Source organism: Anopheles arabiensis, chromosome X, assembly GCF_016920715.1.
Source record: "Anopheles arabiensis isolate DONGOLA chromosome X, AaraD3, whole genome shotgun sequence".
Taxonomy (NCBI): Eukaryota; Metazoa; Arthropoda; class Insecta; order Diptera; family Culicidae; genus Anopheles; species Anopheles arabiensis.
In genome coordinates, this window is record NC_053519.1 from 15,896,998 (window position 1) to 15,918,599 (window position 21,602).

A 21,602-nucleotide genomic window follows, 5' to 3' on the forward strand; every position below is an offset into this window, starting at 1 on the left:
GCTAACAATATAGAACAAATGTCACTAGGGCAATTGCGTTTCGCCATACTGGATTTCAACATTTGTGTACAAACAAAGATTAAAATCCTTTTAAAATCCTTTTTTTGTTTTAAGCGGATTATAGTACTTTTAAAAAATAAAAAAAATATTAGCAGTGTTAATGATGACTACGTTGCGAGTAAATGACGAAGGTCCGATGTTGTTGGTTTGAACTCTGGAACATGACTAAATTTATTTTGGAAAAATGCCTACTTATATAGTACGGAAATTTTGAAATTTCTAAGCTGCCGAACGCGTATTCCAGCTGTACAGTATTCCAGCTGTTCCAGCTCTATCTTGCGCTGCGCAATAGAGAGAGGTTAAGTGCCGTATTCACGTATGCAAATTAGGTAGCATCGCCATCTACCATTCGCTAGGTGTACTGGTTGGGTGGAGCGTTACCATTACGCTTGTCGTAAAGGCCGGGGGACATTGTCCGCACACGCTAGTGTAATTTCGATTTTCACTAGCGCATCTGGCGGCGGCTGACCAAAGCATTTTGTCAAACAATCTGGAGCCGCTTCAGAAAATATATAATTTTTCCATGTTTTTTAGTTAAACTGGAATGGAAAAGTTTTGTAAAAGGTAGATTCACATGTTCTGGATGCAGTTCAGCCATTTGCGTATAAAAAAAATGGCGAAAAAACTACTTAAATTTGAGATCAGGCTAGGCCATTCCCTCGATTACCCAAAAAAAGCTTCCACCAGCCGCCGCTAGATGCGCTAGTGAAAATCTAAATTACACTAGCTAGTACGGACAATGTACCCTGGCCTTAAGATATAGTTTCTAGTCTTCCTTGACAGCATACATTTACTTCAACAGCAACAAAATCAATCCTTCCTGAGCTGAGCATGAGTTTCGCAGGTGGTTTCGTTTGAGGTGTTGACATGTTTGCAGCCGCCAACTGTTAAACTCCATATCAAAAGATTGGCTAGTATCGTAAAACCCTCCAATAGCCTTGAGGCATTTTTCTTAATTTAAGGAACCTTTAATGATATATAAAAAATCATTTCTATATACGTTGTTTTTTCCAGCAGGTGCTCGAATCCATTATAAAAGGAAATCCTGAAATCAATTATTAGAGATAAGCTGACAGCACACGGTTGTGTGACATGTTGAGCCCCAAGAAACCCCATTAAATTCTTCGCCAAAACCTGTTCCGCGCCCTGGATATATCAAAGAACTGCTCCACACAAAAAAAACCGCACACACACACACACATTGACTACATTCTGCCTAATGTGCGCGCTTGCTTAAATCACGCAGTAAGCATAGGGTTAGCAGCAATCAGAAAATTCCTCCCTTTTGCAGTAATGAAGATTCACGCAGCAAAATCGCTTCCGTGCGTCACGCAAATCACGCATTAAAACGCACCAGCCCTTTGGCACGTGCCCAGCAAAGGAGCGAACGACGACGGGTTTGACGAAGAATGTATTCACCTCGGGCTCGGCCGCTCACGCAAACCATCACCACCACCAGCAGCAGCCTGCGGGAAAGCTACATCGATTTCAAGATGGTACGCTCGGCGGTAACATATCCCAGGACAGAACCTCCCAAAACATTGAATGAAACGACTGGTGAGACTTGACACGCGTGTGAAAAGGGAAGCTCAGCGTGGAGAAGGAGAGGACCGCCTGCAGACACACACACACACACAGATAGAAAGGTCGGGAAAATCCCCTGTCAGTAAAACTGACAAGCGCGCACACAAAACGAGGCGCCCACCACGGAGAGCCAATGCCGAACGAGAGCACCCGCACCCGTGGTAGCGGATCCCAGGGCGGATCTAATATTTGTAAAACATATCAATTTTACATTTTCAATAGGCACCCGGGTTTGCGCCCGAGGGAGCGAGGGCAGCTGGGCTGCTTTAGTGGATTTTTGCGAGCCGGTTCTCTGCCTTTGCGAAAGAGGTTTGGGCGCCATCCCACCCGTAACTTTCGCGCGCTCGAACACGTTGCTCCGTTGGCGAGGCTTTAAGCCCTGCCACACCGTGATTAGGCTAATGAGAATCTAAGAGGTCGTTTGTTGCTGTTTTTTTTTCTTTCTCTCTCTCCTTCTCTCTTGTTGGCAACATTCTCTGTCTTCACTTTCCAACAGGTTGAGACATTAGATTGTACAAATTATGTGGCTTCCCAAAGTGGCGCCAAAGGTGCCTTCGCTGCCATGTCAGCCATTTCGACGCGCGCGCCCGGGCGAAATTGAAATAAAACACCTTTTTAACAGTTTTGCGGCATCCCATTCCAAAACCTCCCTCCTCCTTGTGTGTGTGTGTGTGTGTGTGTGTATGTGTGGATCTGACGCGGATCGTTTCGGGGGTTTGTGTGTTCCAGCCGTTTCTCACCTCTCATCCCACAGTCAAATGTGTAAAACAGCACCGAAAAATGAAGCCAATTTGAAAAAAAATCGGCCGAAACTGGAACTGGACAAGGCAGTTGAAGACATTTTTTTGTTTGTTATTTTTGTCAAAAGGGTACTTCAAGTGGGGAGCGAAAGAATATTGAAACCTTAGACACACGCGTACATATTCAATAAAACAATTGAATCGAGCGATGTCTTTCCTGGCCAAATGCTTTCCAATGCAGATAATTTCAAAGAATAAGACATTTTTTTCTACTATGGAAATTATGGGAAAAGAAAGTAAGTGGTGGTGTCCCTGTTAGAGCAACACACAAATCACAAAACACCGTGTGCGTGTGTGTGTGCTACTTTGACGTTCGTTGACTTGCAGCAAAATTCGTGACGCAGTGGCGGCGAACGGACGGGCCACCACCACCACTTGAGCGCAGCAGCGCAATCTAAATTTATCACGAGATTTCACGAGACCCACTGATCCATGTGGCCTACGCTTTGAGGGAGGTGTCGGGGAAGGGGGGGGGGAATGGTGGAGCGTAGAAAAGGCGGTGTATCGTGTACGTGTTTTGTGCTGCCGTCGCAAACACGGTGATGGATGTGCTGCAAATTGGTGACCATCGGAAGCGTACGAGCGTTGGCTAGAATCCATCTCCACTAAGAGTAGTGTTTTTCTTTTCTTATTTGTGTTTTTCCTTTTTTTTTTGTCGCACGACCCTCTCATTGAAAGGCAAAGAAAGGTTGGTGTTTCTTTTAGTTTCTGTTGTTGCTGTTGTTGGAATAATAAAATAAAACAACATTTAATTCCACTTTAAAATGACCCTTCTGCAGAAAGAGTTTTTGGTCCTTCGACCCGGATGGAGGTTCGTGCCTGCAGCGTTTCGCTTTCTTTTCATGCAGAGCTTCAATGTGAAGCATACTATTGCCACGACGTGTTGCCTCAGGGTTTCCGCGTACGCCTAAACCAACCTTTACCCCTCCCCCTTCCCCTCTCCCTCCCCTCGCTCATATCACGTTCAACAAGCCCGGCTGTACGCTAAATTGACCGTCCGCGTGCTTCCGTCGAGGCAGCCGTCTGAACACAATAGACGTGCTAAGAAAAACACATACACACACACACACACACACACACACACACACACACACATATTCACAAACAAACGCCGAGAGCGATGATCGATCGCAGATCAAATGGTATTTTCCGGTTCACTTTTTTTCCACTGCTTCCTTTCTTTTTTTTGCGGCTATGCTGCACGCCCGGTTTGAGACTACAGGCACACTACTTTTGGCACACGTCTGGTGGTTGGGCCGAAATACTCATCTTCGTACCAGCACTTGAACCAACCGAGAGTCGCCAGAACATTGAAGCAAAAGAAGAAGAAGAAAAAGTGAAAGAAAAAAGCAGCCAAACTCAAACACAAACAAGCGTCCAAAAATAAACCACTTCAGCAAATGCAAACAGTTGTGGCGCAATGAGCGGATGAGCGGGAACGGGCAGGGCAATCACAAAAACAAAAACACACACACACAAGAAAACTACATCATCAGAGAGAACGAGAGGGGAAACAGGGAAGGAGAGAGAGTGGCACATGGCACCATAACCTTACACTTGCTACATGCGGAACGGCTCACGGTAGCCGTTATCAATTAATTGAAAATTTTGGAACAATACCGTGGGCCCGGAGCCCAAGACTCCAGCTTCATGGACGGCCATAGCAACTGTGTGCGCGTGTGTGTGTGTGTGATTGTGTGTACTGTAGCACATCTGGGATACTAGGAACTCTCGTGCCACAACAGCAATGACGAGTTCCTGCAAATGTCCTCCCGAGGAAAAGAAAGCACAACAAAACAACAACCCAAACAGCATCCATCGTTCTGCTGCGCCTGAAAGGTAGGCAACAGTTGTTGCGTGGCGAGTGTGACAAGTGTGTGAGTGTGTTTTTTTTTTACAACAATAGTTGGTGCCAGCAGTCGGTCGATTCCGGGCTACATTAGCGATGCCATGTAATCGAGTTGGAGCTGGAAAAGTTTTCTCGTTTATTCGTTAGCATATTATTTATTAGTTTAAGCATGCTGTGCCACACCACGATGAGTGGCAGGACCATCGAACGTGCAACTATTAAAACAGCGTTCGTTTCCCCCCCCCCCCCTTTTTTCTACTTCAATACTGTGACTGTAGTTTCTCGTGAAGCGCACCCAGCGACATCCGGACATGCACATTTGATTAGCCAAACGGTGCTGGTAAAACACGCGCTTCTGAACTAATCCGATTTCCGCCCCGACTGAGAGGAACGTCCGGCAAACCAGATGTTTGAAAGCACCAAAAAAAAAATGTGAAAAGCTCTCAGCAATGTGGGCAGCAACACTGAGTGCTTAGTTGAAAGTTTTTAATCATAATTAGTTACAGTTACAGTTTGCATCGCAACACAAAGGGCCGTTAGCACCTGCTACTGCTGCTGCTCTCTAAACTGCACTTTTGTGTCATCCTCCAGGCTGTCCAGGGCTGTCAAATCTTCATTTCAAATTTACAATCAGTGCCTGAAAATTGCATAACAAACTACTCCCAATTAATGATAGCATACTTTCACACATTCACATTGCTTTCCATAGATACTAAATAAAAGAAAGAAAAGCAAGCGACGACAAACAAACAAACAAAACAAATGTCACAGGTACAGCTGCCGAGGAATGTTCGGCACAAATTCTTCACCCGTACATCGGACGTACTGGACAGACGGGCGCGCCGGTCCAACAAGCCCCAGTAGTAGCACGACGACACGCATTTTTATGCCTGCCGGAGAAGCGCACGATTGCAGCTCGCTGCCTGCTGCCACACGCGCAGGCCTAATGAAGCCAAAAGCCCTGGCGGCTCCAATGCTCGCCCGCGGTACGGTGAAGATTGGCCAAATTGACTCACACACGCGTACTGCGCCGAACCTTGTGTGTAGAAGAGAAGCACCAGCAAGTCTCCCGGACAGAGTCGGCCAAAGTATGTCCCAAGGAATGCGCGGCAGGAATGTGGCATAGCGTACAAACCGTACCGTAACCGTACGAATTCGCTACCGTCCCAGAGGGGGTTGTAGTATCTATTACACTCAACGCAGCCCGGACGGGCGACAGAGTGGGAGGAAAACGCACGGCACGTCCCACGAGATGGCGTCCCTTTTTCGGGCGTTTTGAAGTGACGCACTCGTCCGGGGCACCAGCCGATAGAGTGTCCCGGCACGCACGCACAACAAAAGGAATGGATTAATCCTGCCACCCCAACCCCAGGAGAGGACCCAGCCGGTGGGGGGAGGGGGAGGGGAAGGTAGGACGGGCGGATATGGCAAACAGATAAACCCTCAGCCAGTCGCGTGTCGTGTTTGTTACGCTATTCCGTTTGATCTTGCAAACGAATATTTTAATTTACCGAACCAACCCCTCGTCTCCTCTTCCTCCCTACTCTTCCGCCCACCACGAGCGACTTGAAAGTAACGTCAGACCGAATTCCACGAAGATTCTACCTACCCACCGTGCACATACGAGTGGAACGATTGGAGAAAGAGAACCAAACAACACACTAGTGGTGTGCTCTTTGGGAGCGCACCCACAACTTCGATCCGACTCGCGCAAAATCGGACCCACTGGAGTCAGTATCGCCCAGGATCGGAGTCATCGGAAGACATTAAGAGTCGGAGATGAAATACCTGACCACAAATACATTGTTCTGGCCGTCTTCGCCCGATTCCAGGCAGCCCCGACTGCAGTCGACTCCAACGCCGAACGACTCCGGACGTCCCCGACTCTGACTCTGGATAACTCTGACTCCGGACGACTCCAGATGGCTTCAGACTGACTCCGGATGACTCCGGACGACTCCGACCCCGGCCGACTGCGAAAGACTTCGAATGACTTCAGACGACTCCGAGGCTGGACGATTCTGGAGCACTATTGACAACTCCGAATGACTCCTTACTACTCCGAATGACTCCAGTTGACTCCGGGCAACTCCGGATGACTCCTAACGACTCCGGACGACTCAAGATGATTCAGAATAATTCCGACTTCCAACGCCTCCGGTTGACTCCGGGCAACCCCGGATGACTCCGGAAGACTTCGGACGACTCTGGACGACTCCAAACGACTCCGGACAACTCCAAACGACGCCGGACGACTCCAAACGATTCCGGACGACACCCGAAGGCGTTGGGAGACTTCAACTCCGAATTACTCCGGAATACTCCAACTCCAGAATACTCCGGAAGACTCCAACTCCGGAATACTCCGACACCTGATGACTCCGCATGACTCCGGATGGCTCCGAATGACTTCGGACGACTCCGGATATTGCTGCGCGAACCTACCTTTCGTAGTCGGATCGTAGGCGACTTCGGATTTTTGCCATCCGTACCCATCACTACAGCACACACGCAACAACAAAAAATACCACTCCCCAACGATGACGTGAATGAAATTCATGTGAATGAGTGTGTATGTGTGCGTATCGTTGAGGGTCCTGTGCGAACAGATTGCACCATTAGGGCTATGGGAATGAAGGAGCTCTATGGCCATGGTAGCAATATTTTTCTTAAACAGTATGTACAGTCAGGTAGCAAATCAAACATTGCAAATACAATGATTCTTCGTTCCAATAACTTCACAAAAAGAATCTACTTTGAAAAGCCCTGTTATTCAGGATCACCATCTTACCCCTGATTCAACCTGACACACGCACGCTGGCAAAAGACGCGCAAGAGAGAGAAAAAAATAACGAGAACCTAACAAAAAAGGGAACACCTTCGATATCACACTCCCAGCTATTGACTCGCGTAAGGATTCGTGGCTTTTTCCCCTGCTGTTGGCACTTTCCAATGAGCAGTCGGCGGGCAGGCTAGTCAAATCCCCAGCGCGATAATAACGCGAACATGACAGGGGCAGGGGCACGGCTGCGACATCGTTCCGGCAATAATAATTACACCCCCAAAACCCACGAGAGTACAGAGGTCGAACACAGCGACGATACTGTCATTCGTTATTCTGTCTCCGTTTACATGGCCGAGTTTGAAGTTTGGAAACATTTTCTTTGTTTGTTTTGATGGGTTTTTATTTGACAACATAGTGACCCTGTTTCGTAGCCGTCCCCGCACGCCTGCCTGGTGCGAGGGAACTTTCCTGCAACATTAAACTTTGCCCGGTTTGACGTTCATTTGACAGCTGTTTGACGTACCCCGAAAGTGCGTCCAATCGCTCGTGTAAATTAAAACCGACCCGTGATGTCCGTTTGAGCGCTCTTCCATCTCTCTCTCTCTCTCGCTCTCGCTCTCTTTCTCTCTATTTCAACCTATATCTTTCTTGTCCACTCACTTGCTCATCATTTTGCATGGCGGGTTCGGCGCTGCGGCAAAGGATAAGCAAAATCTCGACATCAATCATCATCAGTCTCAAGCCAACTTGGTCAACAAGCGAAAAAAGTGTGAGAAACGGGGCTCGGGGAAGGAAAATTTGATTCCAAAGAAGAAAAAATTGACAAAAGCACTAACTCACTCGCCCGACCCAATATTGCTATATTGCCGGAGCCAATCTAGGGACACACACACACAAAGAAAAAGTGGCGTTCCAGGCGCAGAAGAAAATCGAGCGCCAGCAAACTCCACACGTTTACTCCTTTCTTTTCTTCCTATTTTTTTTTTTTGCTACCATTTCGTATCGATTGTGCCACCGAAAGCCGTGGCGACGCCCGGTGGTCGGCAAAGTGGGACAACTCTACACTATTTTGCGTACGATTTCGGGGCGGGTTTGGATGCGGAATTGATGAACATTCCGCAAAACCCAGGGCCCGGCCCGTGTCCCCGTCGCCTGGGCAAAGTTTTCAAAGTGGGGTGGTAGTTGCTAACCTCAACCCAACATTCGGTGCGGTCTGCACGAAATTATTCCTTCCCCCCCCCCCTACCCGTTTTTTTTTGTATCCCAGCTATGGGATAAGCAGTAGGCAGGTGGAGCACGGGTGAGATTCGAGCACAAGGGCACACAGTCTATAAATAGCGCCACCACACACAGCTACACACGCATACAATACAACGATCGCTTAATGCGATTCCCTTGCCGGGGCGAAAATTCTAAACTCCCGACCCCCGACCCTCAGGCCGGATGGTCCTGTGTCCGTTGGGAAAGATTTACCCATTGCTGATTGTAGGGCAGGCACGGAACGGCAACACAAAAACACACCGAACATAGTAAGGCAAGAACGAGCGGCTGATAGTGTGGCGACGGCAAGGGACGGCAGAAAGACAAGACGATGAGACACGAAAGCTTGCGCGCTCTCGGCCTGTGTGCTGTGTAAGATGCTGAACTTTATCAAGCGTGCTTGAGTAGGGTAAAACAAAACACAACGTCCTAGGCAAGCGGATAGCTAAGTTGGATAAGACTAACTGCCCACAGCCGGCATTCTCGCTCGCTCGCTCGCATTGCTGCGAGGCAAGAACGCAACCAACCGGCCTGAGACTTGTGGGGTTCAAGGAAGCTTTTCGGCCAGCATGTTCAAGAGGAAGAAAACAAAAACACTCCCACATAATCAACAAATAATTCTAGACATCTACGTCCATCCCAGCGTCAACTGTAAAGAGCAAATGCATGTTTGACACAATGCTCTATCCGTAGAGCCGTTGAGCCGGTGAAGAAAACGGTTCGGTTAGGCGAAAGAACCTGGGTGCGGAATGATTGGCAACGGCAACGGCTTTGCAGCCCTACTCGCAGGCGCAAGCACTTCTTCCCCAGCGGTTCGCGTGAGTTCCTTATGTGTTCTAGGTGGTTGTGCAAACATGAAAACCAACTTATTAACAAAAAGGTTAAACTGAATGATCTAAACATCTGCCATGAGTTACTTGTGAATTGCAAGTGAAATCCACCGAGAAAACGAATACTATAAAAATCTAGCATGCCTCAAGAGACACTATTTTAGGTACTCAGCTTATAAATCTCAGAATAATTAGCCGTTCGACGGATCAGTCATGCAGTCACTCATGAGTGCCGTGAGTGATTATGGGGCTAAAAATTGAGGCGACTTTGTATAATTCATAGCCGCTCATTCGGCCAGAGCATGGACTCCGTTCGCCGAAATCCGTTTGTCACTCACTTGAAAGTGAGCGTACAACACAAGAATTCGCGACGCAAAACCTCGCGGATATCGTCCCATACAAACGGAAACGAACGGATTTCTCAATGCAAAGTGAGTGACGCCACTCTCTCATGAGTGCAAATGTGTGCATATTGGGTGTCAAGGCAAACGGGTTTCGGCGAACAGAGTCCATGCTCTGGCCAATTGACTACTAAGAGCCACTCATGAGTACCGTAAGTGATTATGGGCTTAAAAGTTGAAGCGAGTCGTGCGATGCATAATCGATTATTGGTTACTACGGCTACTACGCGTCACTCATCCTGTCACTCACGCAGTGATGCAGTGCTTGACAGCACGGACAGTTCACTAAAATGTCACAAGCCCCTCTTCCATACGACAATGAAACTCGCAACATCTCAGATAACTCATGAGTGCCGTGAGTGCGATTGCTTTTGTTGCTGCTTTCTGCTCCCATCCACACAACGCGTTACGCTAGACCCCCTCCCCCCACTCCCCCTTACTGGACTCGAGTGCCAAAACCTGTCACTCACCTGCTCAACTCACCGCTGCACCGCACGCCAGCGATAAGCGCAGATAAACTAATTACAAATGGTGCCGAATGGAGAAGCGCCACAATAATAAATAACGCGGTGGCAACACGCGAAATCGTGCCCCACGTGTAAAATGCTACACGCCCGATGCTACACGGAACAAATCCATTTGCACCCACCATCAAGCCCGCGAATTGCGCTACAGAGAGAAGGAAAAATCGGACGTTCGAGCAAAAAGACGTAGAGGCGGAAGGCACATCGGCGAAGGAACCGAAAGCGGCGAGGAAACAATGTACAAACAGAACCCGGGAGTCACCGAGCGACGCGCAGTGCATGACTAAAGCCAACGGGCGGGGCCAAAGGGCGATGGGTGAATATCCCATTGAAAGGATCTCATCTAAATGGCGACTGTGGAACGGCAACAAAGAAAACGTTCGCAAGCGCGTCCCGCCGACCGGTGAGTGCAGGTGTGTGTGGTACAAGTAGAGCAACGAGGAAAAGCTTTCCAGTTTTCGGCTTTTCCATGCTTTCCGACCGGCATCGGGCAGAGTCGGAAGGGGTTGCAAGATGGGGATTTAGTACACAAGAATGCTCAGAAATGAAAACAAAACAAAAAAATGGCGGGAAACCGGGGGGGGGGGGTGTGGGGTGGGGAAAAAGTACATCCACAGCTAGATTAAGAGGCAGATGCTGCCGGTAGGTGAGTGGGTGGAAGGGATGGGAAAGGGAGGGGGCAAGGGCTGTGCTTAAGACTGGGTTATTTATAGCATGCAACTTGCCCAAGGTGCGCCACCGCACAAACCGCCATGAGTGCTGTCGCTTCCGCATCGCAACCCATTCCGCCCTATCTCTCACTCTATGTTGCACGCTTGCTCTCGCTCTCTCTCTCTCTCTCTCTCTCTCTCTCTCTCTCTCTCTCTCCATTTCTCTCTGTTGCGCTTGTGATGCGCTTCTTTGTTCTGAGAGCTGCAGCTGCACTTTAGCATGCTTTGGTGAGCGATTGGAACGGGCGGAAGTGAGTTTGCGGCACGCAATGACGAAAGCTTCCCGCTTCCATCATCTCGTCCGTATTGCCCCCCCCCAATCCCCCACCACCCAACGCAAACAATTCATTCTCGCTCTCGCTCGCTCCCTCTCTCAGTTGCACCCACTGACGTCACGAATCACACGTTTTGGGGTTAATCGATCGATCTCGCCTAGGGCTTTGGGCGATGCGGTGCTGGGTTATCGATTTTGCACCGATTTTGTCGGGCGCAGGACTCGGTGCCCTGGTCCCCTGGTTGTCACTCCCAGCCACGGCACACTTTGCGGTCGCTCCGTGTCGAGCGGTAAGTGAACCCCATTGTCGGAGCAGGTCGCCCCAAAAGCTGGTCGCACAGCTACAAATTGGAGCGCTGCTTGGCAGGCGAAATCACTCGCATTGCATGGAGTTCTCTCTCTCCCTCTCTTCTCTCTCTCTCTCTCTCTCTCTCTCTCTCTCTCTCTCTCTCTCTTTTGCTCTCTATTTGCTGTGTAATCAACCCACTTCTGGACGGTGCAGCAGAATAGTTTGTTAGAAAACACAGTGGCAGTGACCCGACGCCCTACGCCTCCGGTCGGTAGAGAGGCCACTTTAAACTCGGGCCACTAAGGACAGAGCGCCATTCCACCGTCCCAAGCTCCCTGCAAGAAAATGGCCTGTGTATGTGTGTGTGCGTGAGACGAACAACAACAGTGTGTGTGTGTGTGTGTGTCTGTAGGTGCAAGTATGGGAAGGAAGCAAAAACTTTTGTGATTTCCTTCCGGCAACAAAATGGAAGAAAACGAGGAGATGAACAGAACACAACAACCAACCGGTTTTATTTACCGTAATCCGGCGAAAGCCCCTCACGTACAGATTAAATGAAGCAGGAAAGGGGGGTTTAGTGGTAAAGCTTTTTTGGCCCCGATGCGATCAGTGTTGCCTGCGGAGCGCAAGCGAAAAGGATACAACAGAAATAGAAACTAATAAAAGATGAAACACGCTAAACCTTACTTGGGCCCGTCGATGGACATCTTGTTCTATCTCTATCTTTCTCGCCCTCTCACAATCTCTCTCTTTTTCTCTCTCTCTCTCTCTCTCTCTCTCTCTAAAATTTTATCTCAATGTCTCTCTTTATCTCTCTCTTTCCTTTTCGATCATTCCAAACGGAGAGCTAACGATTAATGTGGCCGTTTACTGGTGCCGTCGTCAGTGTCCCAACATAAGGGGCGAATTAGCTTTTAAACTAACCAAATTAATCCCACACAGCACATTGCAATGCTCAATCAATTCGGAATGGAATGTATTGGCTTCCGATCCAAGCTAACAGCGTTCAAACCAAGCGGCCGAGTCCAGCGGAACGTCTACTTTCATCCCAATCCTGGTCATGGCACCAAAATGTGTTTCGTGTAGCATATCAAATACAATACCGAGAGTTATTCAAACTGGACTATCGTGCTGACAATGCAGCATATGCTACAATTAATACGCATAGCCTATAGCCTACAGGTCGAAAAATGCACTCCTAGTCACGGCACCAAAATAGGAAACTGTTTGGTGTTGCACCCAAACACTATTCTTACCCCGTAATGTGAACGCTCAATGCTATTGAAGGGTACTTGGAATTATCTAATCATCTGGTTTACTCTCCTGGTCACGGCACCAGAAAATGTTCATCACGGTCGGTATGTTTCCGACGGTCCAAGTTTACCTAGCTCCACCGTCACATTCACAGCACAACTTGTTGCACCCTTTCCCTTGCCACAGTTGAAAACGAGTTGCCTGTTTGGTGCGTGCGCAAGGACCTTGCACAAAAACAAACAGAGGGACAACAGGGAGCGTCAACAAGCCAATCCATAGGAGCAAGTTTTTCGGGGCACACCGTCACCATCAGGACATGGTTGACCGGACCGGGCACTGGCAGCGCTGCAAGTTAGTGAAGGGAGGGGGGGGGGGCAAAAATAAAACAAAATAAAAGAACGGGAACTTTCTTTAGCTCCACCGGAAAACGGTCGTACTTTTTAGAACTATTTCACGACCGTCACGGCCCGGCCCGGGAAGGGGGCGTAGAGGTCACCTTCTCCTGACTCGCTCTCGCTGTATTACAACCCGGTGAGCACGGCTCACCCTGACGAATTATTAATGCAATTACGGTAAAGTGTTGGCAAAAACACTGGGGGTGCGCTGCCCAGACGGTCTCACCCGCAAGGTACATTGCGCCCCTCCTTCTCCTTGATGATGGGCTTTGGGGGAAGGGGGAGGAGGAGTGTTTCAATCACACACAAGGGACGTTGGGATGCAACAAAAAACGGCAAAAAAATGGTACCCGAAGCGAATGTGTGAGTGACGTCATGGGTGTGGGGTCACGTGCCACCCCCCTACGTGGGCACTTGTCAAGTTGGCGAGCGTCGGGCATGAAATTTCTAATAAACAGTCGGTTAGGTGAACAACGTTTTAAAGCAATCGTTAAAAAGAAAGTCCCACCACCACTCTAAAAAAAGGGGAGCAGCTTTTGCAGTGAAAACACATTTTAAACTTCAACATGTAAAAAAACACATAAAATCTGTCCTTTCCTCCATCACACTCAGCCAGTAGCAGGGTGCAGGGGACCCGGGGGACCGGGAGCAAGGTGCTATTTCCCCCCCCCCCCCCCCCCCTTCAGTTTTCTTCTGCTCTGGCTGCAATTTTCCATCAATGCTGTTGTTGTTGTTTCCACTCCAGTCTACCTGGCCGCCTGCCACCACCATTGCCGCGGGTGTGTGTGTGTGCGAGTGGTTATGGCACGGTTAAATATATGCATGACGTTCTGCGCACATCCGTCTGCCAAATGCCGGACCCGTGTGTATGGAAAATATTGTATGTTTGATCGATTTTTCGGTTGCCGCTTTTCTTTTGTTCTTTGCTAGGCTTGCGCTACCCCCCCCCCCCCCCTCCCAACGTGAGCATGTCCAGCCCGTATTGGGTATTTGTGTTTTGCAAACACGTCTCTTGCAAATTTTCCTTCTGCCCCCATTTTGCCCAAACCCCTTTCCCGCCAGGTCCCGCAAACACACACACACACACACACACACACACACACACACACATTTTGCCGCAAGCTTGGCCATTGTTTTTCGACTGGTTTGCCATTGCGATCGATCTGTTTGGCTACGCCGAACGATGTCAATCAGCAATTGGATGGGTGTCCTGGGCGGCATTGGTGGTGGTTGTGGTGGCGGGGGTAATAAAAGCGAACACATACACACATTCACCAGCAAATGCTCGCCCGTTTCGATTGGATTATTTGCATAAAAAATAAATTATACCCTCGCTGGCCAATTGCTAACGACGGACCAGTCAACAGCCCCCACCCGGAAAAGGGGATGGGGAGAGAGATTGGTCGAGAGGGCGGTGGAGAGTGTACGTCAAGCCAGCAATGAGCGGTGCTTAAAAAACTGCAGCAAAAAGCCCCCCCCCCGCACCAGGCAAAAGGACTGTCGAACACGGGAAAAAGAATAATCCTTCACGCACACACCACCACCGCCGCTCGAGCGACCTTTGGGCGGGCCGTGTGGAGCGTGTGGCTTGCGTAATCTTTTAGCTGGCGCGCAACGGGTAGGCCAGTATTGTATCTCCCGCGCTCGGTCAATCTGTGTCCCAGCTTTAAATTTAAAGACTTTTTTTCATTTTCAAATTGTGTATTTATATGCATGAATGCGAATGTATGGTATTGGTGTAACGAAGTTCAATCGAATCCTTAGCGCCATCTCTAACTCTTTTGTACAACAAGTCGCTGTTTTCCGGCTGTTTTTTTGACATCATGGAGGAAAGCTTGCAGCAAACTGTCCTGAAATACTGATTCAGAAACACTCACTTCGAGCTATGAAGCACCATTTGATTCCACTTCAATATGGCTTCTACCTTGGCCGATCTACAGCTTCTGACGTCGCACCTTGATAATTCAGGTAGTCAGGTATTCTTACTTTGGGTCAGAAGCTACTGAAGGTTTAACGTTCGTTGAGATCTAGTCAAATGAATCGTCTCTTACCTACACCATCGTACCTTAATGGTCAAGATAGGAGATAGGATCTCGCCAGAATACTGTAATGTCTCGCAAGTGTCCCGCAAGGAAGAGTATAACTTTGCTTTGGCAGTACCAGAATGTAGAGAAATACCAGCAATCAGAAATAGTAGAGCCTGTTTAAAACTGCAGTACTCTGTCCCTTCTTGGTGGAGTGATAATATGTTATCTGTCAAACGTCAGAAAATGCACAACAATAACCATTTCTCGCAGCAAGACACAAAACTACAAGCTTATGAACGTCACACTTCCTCGTTCTGAATCAGTATTAGATTTAGATATTCTATTGGATTCTAAACATAGTCTAGATCAACATTGCTGATACCATTATCAACAAAGCAAACAGGACTTTAGGCTGCATAATTCGGTCTAGCTATATGTTTCAGGACGGATTGTGTCGGAAATCGTTGCATGGCTCCCAATGAGAAATATCGTTTGCATTTTATAAAATTGAACCAACATTGTCCATTTTTCATGGGTATATCTTCACCCACGCTAACGAAACGTTACTTGAACTTTCAATAATAGTACCCAATGAATCAGCAGACAATACTGGACACCTCTACTCAGTCGAACTCCAACCTTGATGGCCCAAACAGTGAAGCAGCTTCGTTTAGAAGCGTGCGTGATCAAAACGAGGCACCACACCATAGACGAAACGGAGCCTATTCCGGCATTTACAACTTCTTGGCAATGAGAGTATCGAAAGATACCCCCTTTTCCGAATTACGAATGACCCTGAGAGACTTCAGGCTCCAAAGAAAGCTCAAAATGAAGGGCGAGGGACAAGTGGCTACATCGCTGAGTTCACCTGGCCGGAGAGGTCAGTGCAACTGGCCAAACATTGAAACCTACCTATTACCTGGGAAATATTGACAAACATATCAGGAAGCAGAAATCGTGTCCACTGGTTTAGCAGCCGCAGGCAATGACGCCAAAACTCAATGCGATCATTATAAGCGAATTTCGGAAGAATTTCAATACGACTTCCTTCAAACCAGCGTCCAGCATCTCCCTGTGCTGTATCCCATTGAGAATTTCTGGACCAACATGATGCAAAAACACCACTCCAACAATTTTGTCACGAAAACTGTGGAGGAGCCGATAAAAATCGAAGGTAGATCTTAAAACCATGCACGCATATCTTCGTCTGCCATGGCAAAACATTCCGTAATACTGACGGAAGTTTGTTCGCAAGATATTTGGAAGATAACCTTTCAAAGGATGTTCATGGAAAAAATGTCTTTCTTAGTTTCTTTGATTCTGAGTGAAAGTTCTGAGCGATTTCTGGTGCTCTGGAGAAGGCTAGGAGTAGGTCTAGGTTTAAGCATTTTTAGCAGGCTACGGAAGCCAGTTGCAATTATGGGAGTAAATAAATAAATTCCTTTCGAATATCGCTCACTCCTGTGCATAAATTTAGGCGATTGCGGCACACAAAATGGCATACCCACTAAACAAAAAGGTATTAAACCGGGAAATAACAAATCGTAACGCTTTTACTGAGGTTTTTGGAAATCTGTTGATGCCTGGTCCCTGCGCGATCTGCATCAAGTGTTGTGGACACAGAGAGAATGCGCCTAAATGTTTGCAATGCTCAATTGATAGCGCTTCTATGCAGCATTCCTATGTAGCACTATTCAACATCCAGATGCCATAGCTGCTGCAGATCAACACCACCAACTGGAATGCCCAAAGGACGGAGCGCCGTGTGCAGCTGCTCGAATCGACTCGAGCAGTACGACGACACGCAGTATGAATTTACCCACGTTGTTTTGGGTTTTCCCCCATGCAATCCCGTAACACACTGTCAGCGGAAATGTTTACATCAACACTACAGAGTACAGAGCTGTAGCTCGCTGCCTCTCGATACCGGTATTGGTAGGGCCGGGGAAGGGTTCGCCTTTGCACTTACCTGTGGCAAGGTGCGGGCGAGCATCTTAGGCACGGCTCGCCCCCCCCTTCAGTACACCTCCGGCATGCGGCGCAGCAGTTCCTTCGTGGGGCCCGCCGGCTCGGAAAGGATAGTGCGCCCCAAAGGTGGGCCGAGCCGCGCGTATGACTGTATGTATAAGTGTATATGTACGTGCGTGCGTGCGTGTGTGTGTGTGTGTGTGTGTTTGTGATGGTCACACACGTACGCTCCGACGATGAACGGGCCGCACACCCTCCTCCACCCCGGGGGGCGGGTTCGCTTGATTGATTGAAGTCCTGAGATTCGTTCCGGGTTGCTGCCTTGGGTGCAGCTTGGTCCGCGGCGCCTTGCACTACCGAGGATACTGCTGCGGCTGCTGCTGCTGCTGCTACTGGTGCCACTCCACTTTGTGCTGATTATATGCCGCGCGCACAACACACGCACACGCACACTGATTCCCGTTTTGCCACGGCACAGCTGGCACGCGCCGCGACACAGCATTCAGCCGTGCGCCGGCCTTTACACAAACACCGTACGATTGCTGCACGCCTGCTGCATCCTGCTGCACTGCCCAAGGAAAATACAAAACACACACACACACTGCTATAACATCGTACAGGAGGCGATGGTGATGCCGAGTTTTCCTTATGGCCAAGCCCGAACTCGCCAGCACCCAGAGCGTTCGGTCACGTCCAGCTTAATGCACATCAACATAAACATATACAGATGTGTACAGCGGAGAGTTATAAAAATAACACACCTTGCACCTTCGCATTGATCCTTGGATCGGGCGTGGGATGGTGGGAAAAGGGTTGGAGGCAGGCAAAATGGCAGGGAAGGAAATGGAAAATGGGAAGGTAGAGTAGTTCGCTCGTATGGGTCCGAAACACCGAAACAAGCAATGGCACTTGTCAAGATGATGTCGCCACAAAGGCACACATACACACACACACACACACATTCATACAAACACGAGGAAATACAACACACAAACGAGATGCTGCTCGCGCGTTTTGGACATCCACAGCAACGAAGATACGGAACAGACACAGATCACAGATGATGATCGTCGATAGAGGGCAGGTAAAGGAAGCTTAAAGTCGTATACATTTAGCTGTGTGGTTGGTGGGTGTGTGTGTGTGAAGGGCAGAGGGATGATTCCAACAATCAAACAAACGTGCGAAAGCAGCACACGTTCCTTGTACGAAAGTTTAAGTCGAACCAAAGTTTTATAAATTGCTTCGGAGCTTTTTGTGTGGTTTTTATCCCTCAAAACATCTTCTTATTTTTCTCTCTCTCTCTCTCTCTCTCTCTCTCTCTCTCTCTCTTTCTCTCTCTCTCAACTACAGACAACATCAATGATAAAAGTTCGAAAAGTGTCAAACAAATCCTAGGTGAGGAAAATTTTCTCTGATTCAAACAACGTTGTTAAAAGCGCCTAAAGGTATGCAAATCCACGAATTTTTCGTGTATGTGTCGATCTGGATGGATTGACTGATTGGATGGTTTGCTTCAATGTTACGTTTTTTTTTTTTGTTTAACGAGCAGTCTTAAGTGCGAGCACACTTATTCAATACATCGCTATCGCGCAACTGCTATGAGCGCCTAGATGCAGACAATGAACATAACAAATACTGCAGTTCCATTTCGCTAAAAAGCCACATTCCACACCCGGTTAAGACGTATCCGATTCTAATGTCACGAACGTGTCAAATTGACTGCATGTAAGATAATGCCAATTTATTATTGTAATGAAATTGTTATTTGCCATCTACAGGCAGTGTGGTTTGGTAAAAGTGGACATGGACGGCAGGAATCTATTGCCGGTATAATTGCCTGAAAATTAAAAAAATTATAATGAGCACCGCGGAGATGTTCACCACCGAGAACAATGGACCTATCCTTGGTAGCTTGATGTTCCTTGCTGAAACTCAAAGCAAGTACGTGTGTGACATGCCGAACGCGACATGCGAATGCATGAGCACAGCTCGATACTCTGACTGACAAGCTGAGCTTAATGCCGTCGCAAACATGCTGTGCTCACGTACACGTACTGTGATAATCAGGGGTGAGACTCAAACAGTTGGTGAACCAATCACAAGCTTGGTGACTTTTTTTGGTAACACACAACTCTTGATCACTCACTTGGTCATGACATTTCCTCCCTATGATAATCAAGACATTGGACGACCTGGAGATTGGTCCCAAACTACAAAATGAGCATCGAAATTTGTTATGACAACGTCAGTGACAACTGATTGCATTAAAAAAAAAACATTCTAAAGTAATTGACCAAGCATTGGTTGCTAAAATGTCACAGAGCATGTGATGGTCATAGCAATTGTTTAGAGCGTCACCTCTAGTCATCAAAATTGAGTACGTGACGCTGATATGGATTTTTATTTTAGGTCAGATTTTGTTATGACATTGACAGTGACATTTCGCAACACTAGGTACGATGGTTGGCCACCAATCCGATTACTTTGCTGCGAGCAAGAAGTCACAAACAAGAATGGTACACTCACAACGTCATACTATGTTGATATCGCTTGTAGTAAAGCTTTTGCGAAGCCAGACAGCTTCCGAACGCTGAATAATGTGCTTCTCAGGAAAGCAAACCAAGCATTGAGGGAGAGAAAAACCAGTGCTATAAAAGATAGAAACATACCGCGAAACCTCCCTCTCAATAATACCGGCACAGAAAAGGGAACGGGCAAGCTCTAATAATGCACATGACAATGGCAATTGATTTCTTTTGCATCGATCATTGTGCAGCCAGTGTCCCAGCAGTTCTTATGGTTCGGTGATGATGTTCTTTCCCGATTACGACCTGGAACGTGGCGCATCTTCTACAGCAACAGTTTCGCAGCGCAACCGTCTCTATGCAACCGAAAGCTGTGTGTTTTTTCCTTGTTAATGTGTATGCAACAACGCCGGACCAACAGCGGCCATCTTCGCCCAGCGGGAAGCTGCCTCACCATGCAAACGAAGCGTACGCGCGTGCCAGGAAGGCAGCGAAACGAACGAAACCTACGTACGAACCATTGGCCGGGCGCGTTCCAGCAGTAGCACAGCACCAGCGCCAAGGGTATTCGACCCACCGGGGGAGGAGGATTCGTGCCTCCGATCCCCCGCCCCGCCCTGCTCGAATTTGAGCCCGAACGAGCGCAGCAGGCCGCTGGGCGCAGAGAAATTCCGAAAATATTCTACAGAAACACACCCAGGGCCGGCGCCCGGTGTTTATCTTCTCCTGACCCGTTACCCCTCCTTTCCCCTTTCTTTCCCACCCTACGCTATCAAAAAAGCGACGCTTGCTCGGTCTATTCGGTTGGTTTCTTGTGTTTTTTTTTTTCTTCCCTCGCTTCAAGTGAGCCCTAGGCCGGGCGGATGGCGGTTAGTCCTACTAGTAACTAGAATAATATTTTCCTCCAAACGCACTCCACACTGCCAGTGGCGTACCGGCAGTGGGGCCGTTTTGCCCCATCCATCCATCACCCCTACCACCGCCATTTTCCAGGGTAGAATTTGTTGGGAAATTCCCCAAAACGTTGACGTTGCCCGTAAACCAGGCCAGGCCCATTTCCCAGCAGCGATCGCTCTCCGGCTTCAAAAAGCTCTAGCACCGCTAGCACACGACCCCTCGGTCCCGCGCAAAAGGTATGCCCAACCAAGCGAAACAAGTGAAATGGCATTGGCATACCTAACAACGCAAAAAGAAAACAAAAGAACCGAGCACGAGCGAGTCCGTTCGCAATTGTTTGGATTCCCTTTAACTCTGCGTCATTAATTCGGTTCTGTTCGGCTCTGTGTCCTACAATAACAAACGCTTTGACATCGCTTGATCAAATTCGAGCGGACGGGGAGCTCACAAATTCCACTGTTGCTACGAAAAACAGTTTCCCGGGCCCCGGGAGTGTACAAGTACAAAACCGGCACCACTGTCACATGTAGAGCGGAATGTAGCAAACAACAATAAGGGAGACGTAATTAGACCCGAGCAGGACCCGTACGCCCGGTGGTTATTGCTGCTCTAGCTAGCGGAGTTAGGTCAACCAAAGAAAGCCACTTTGCGCCCAATACTCGCACGAGACTGCAGACGAGATAGATATGGCTTCAATTTTGAAATTCCTTCAACCGTTGTAGCGTTTCTCATCACGTGGTTTACTTCATACCAAAACAACAAAAAAGAACAACCTTTTTCTCCTGCTCAGCAGATGTACCGATGTTGGTTTGATATTGATGAGGTATTGGAATTGATTCCTTTCAAAATAGTCATAAGCTCTCTGTGTCCTTCAATTCTTCGACAACGAGGAACGGGTACGGTAAACCAATTAAAAGGAGCCCATTTTACAAGGCACAATGTCTCGGCAATATCCAGTGCACAGGTACAGATACTCTGGGTTTAGAAAACCAAATTTCGGTCTTTAAGTTTTCCCAGAAAGGTACATTTCCATCATTACTCTGTTCCATTGCCCAAGTCCTCAATCATACCTAAAGTTTCTGGTTTTGCTCGGATCAGATTCGAGCTGTACTACAATCCCTGAATTAATGCTTTGTTTAAATTACAAATTCCTGTCTAGAATCTTGTCAC

General features: G+C 48.1%; 2 protein-coding genes across 6 annotated transcripts in view; one reads left to right on the plus strand and one right to left on the minus strand.

Annotated features, from left to right (window-relative positions):
• LOC120905486 (diacylglycerol kinase zeta) overlaps positions 1–21,602 on the minus strand; it is a 120,651-nt gene that overhangs the window by 79,396 nt on the left and 19,653 nt on the right. For all 5 annotated transcript variants that reach the window (XM_040316302.1, XM_040316303.1, XM_040316304.1 and 2 more), the window contains exon 2: positions 17,012–17,578. The gene's annotated coding sequence lies outside the window, so the exon portion shown is untranslated. The remainder of the gene's footprint in view (positions 1–17,011; positions 17,579–21,602) is intronic.
• LOC120905619 (uncharacterized protein K02A2.6-like) overlaps positions 1–21,602 on the plus strand; it is a 39,614-nt gene that overhangs the window by 16,783 nt on the left and 1,229 nt on the right. The window lies entirely within an intron of this gene.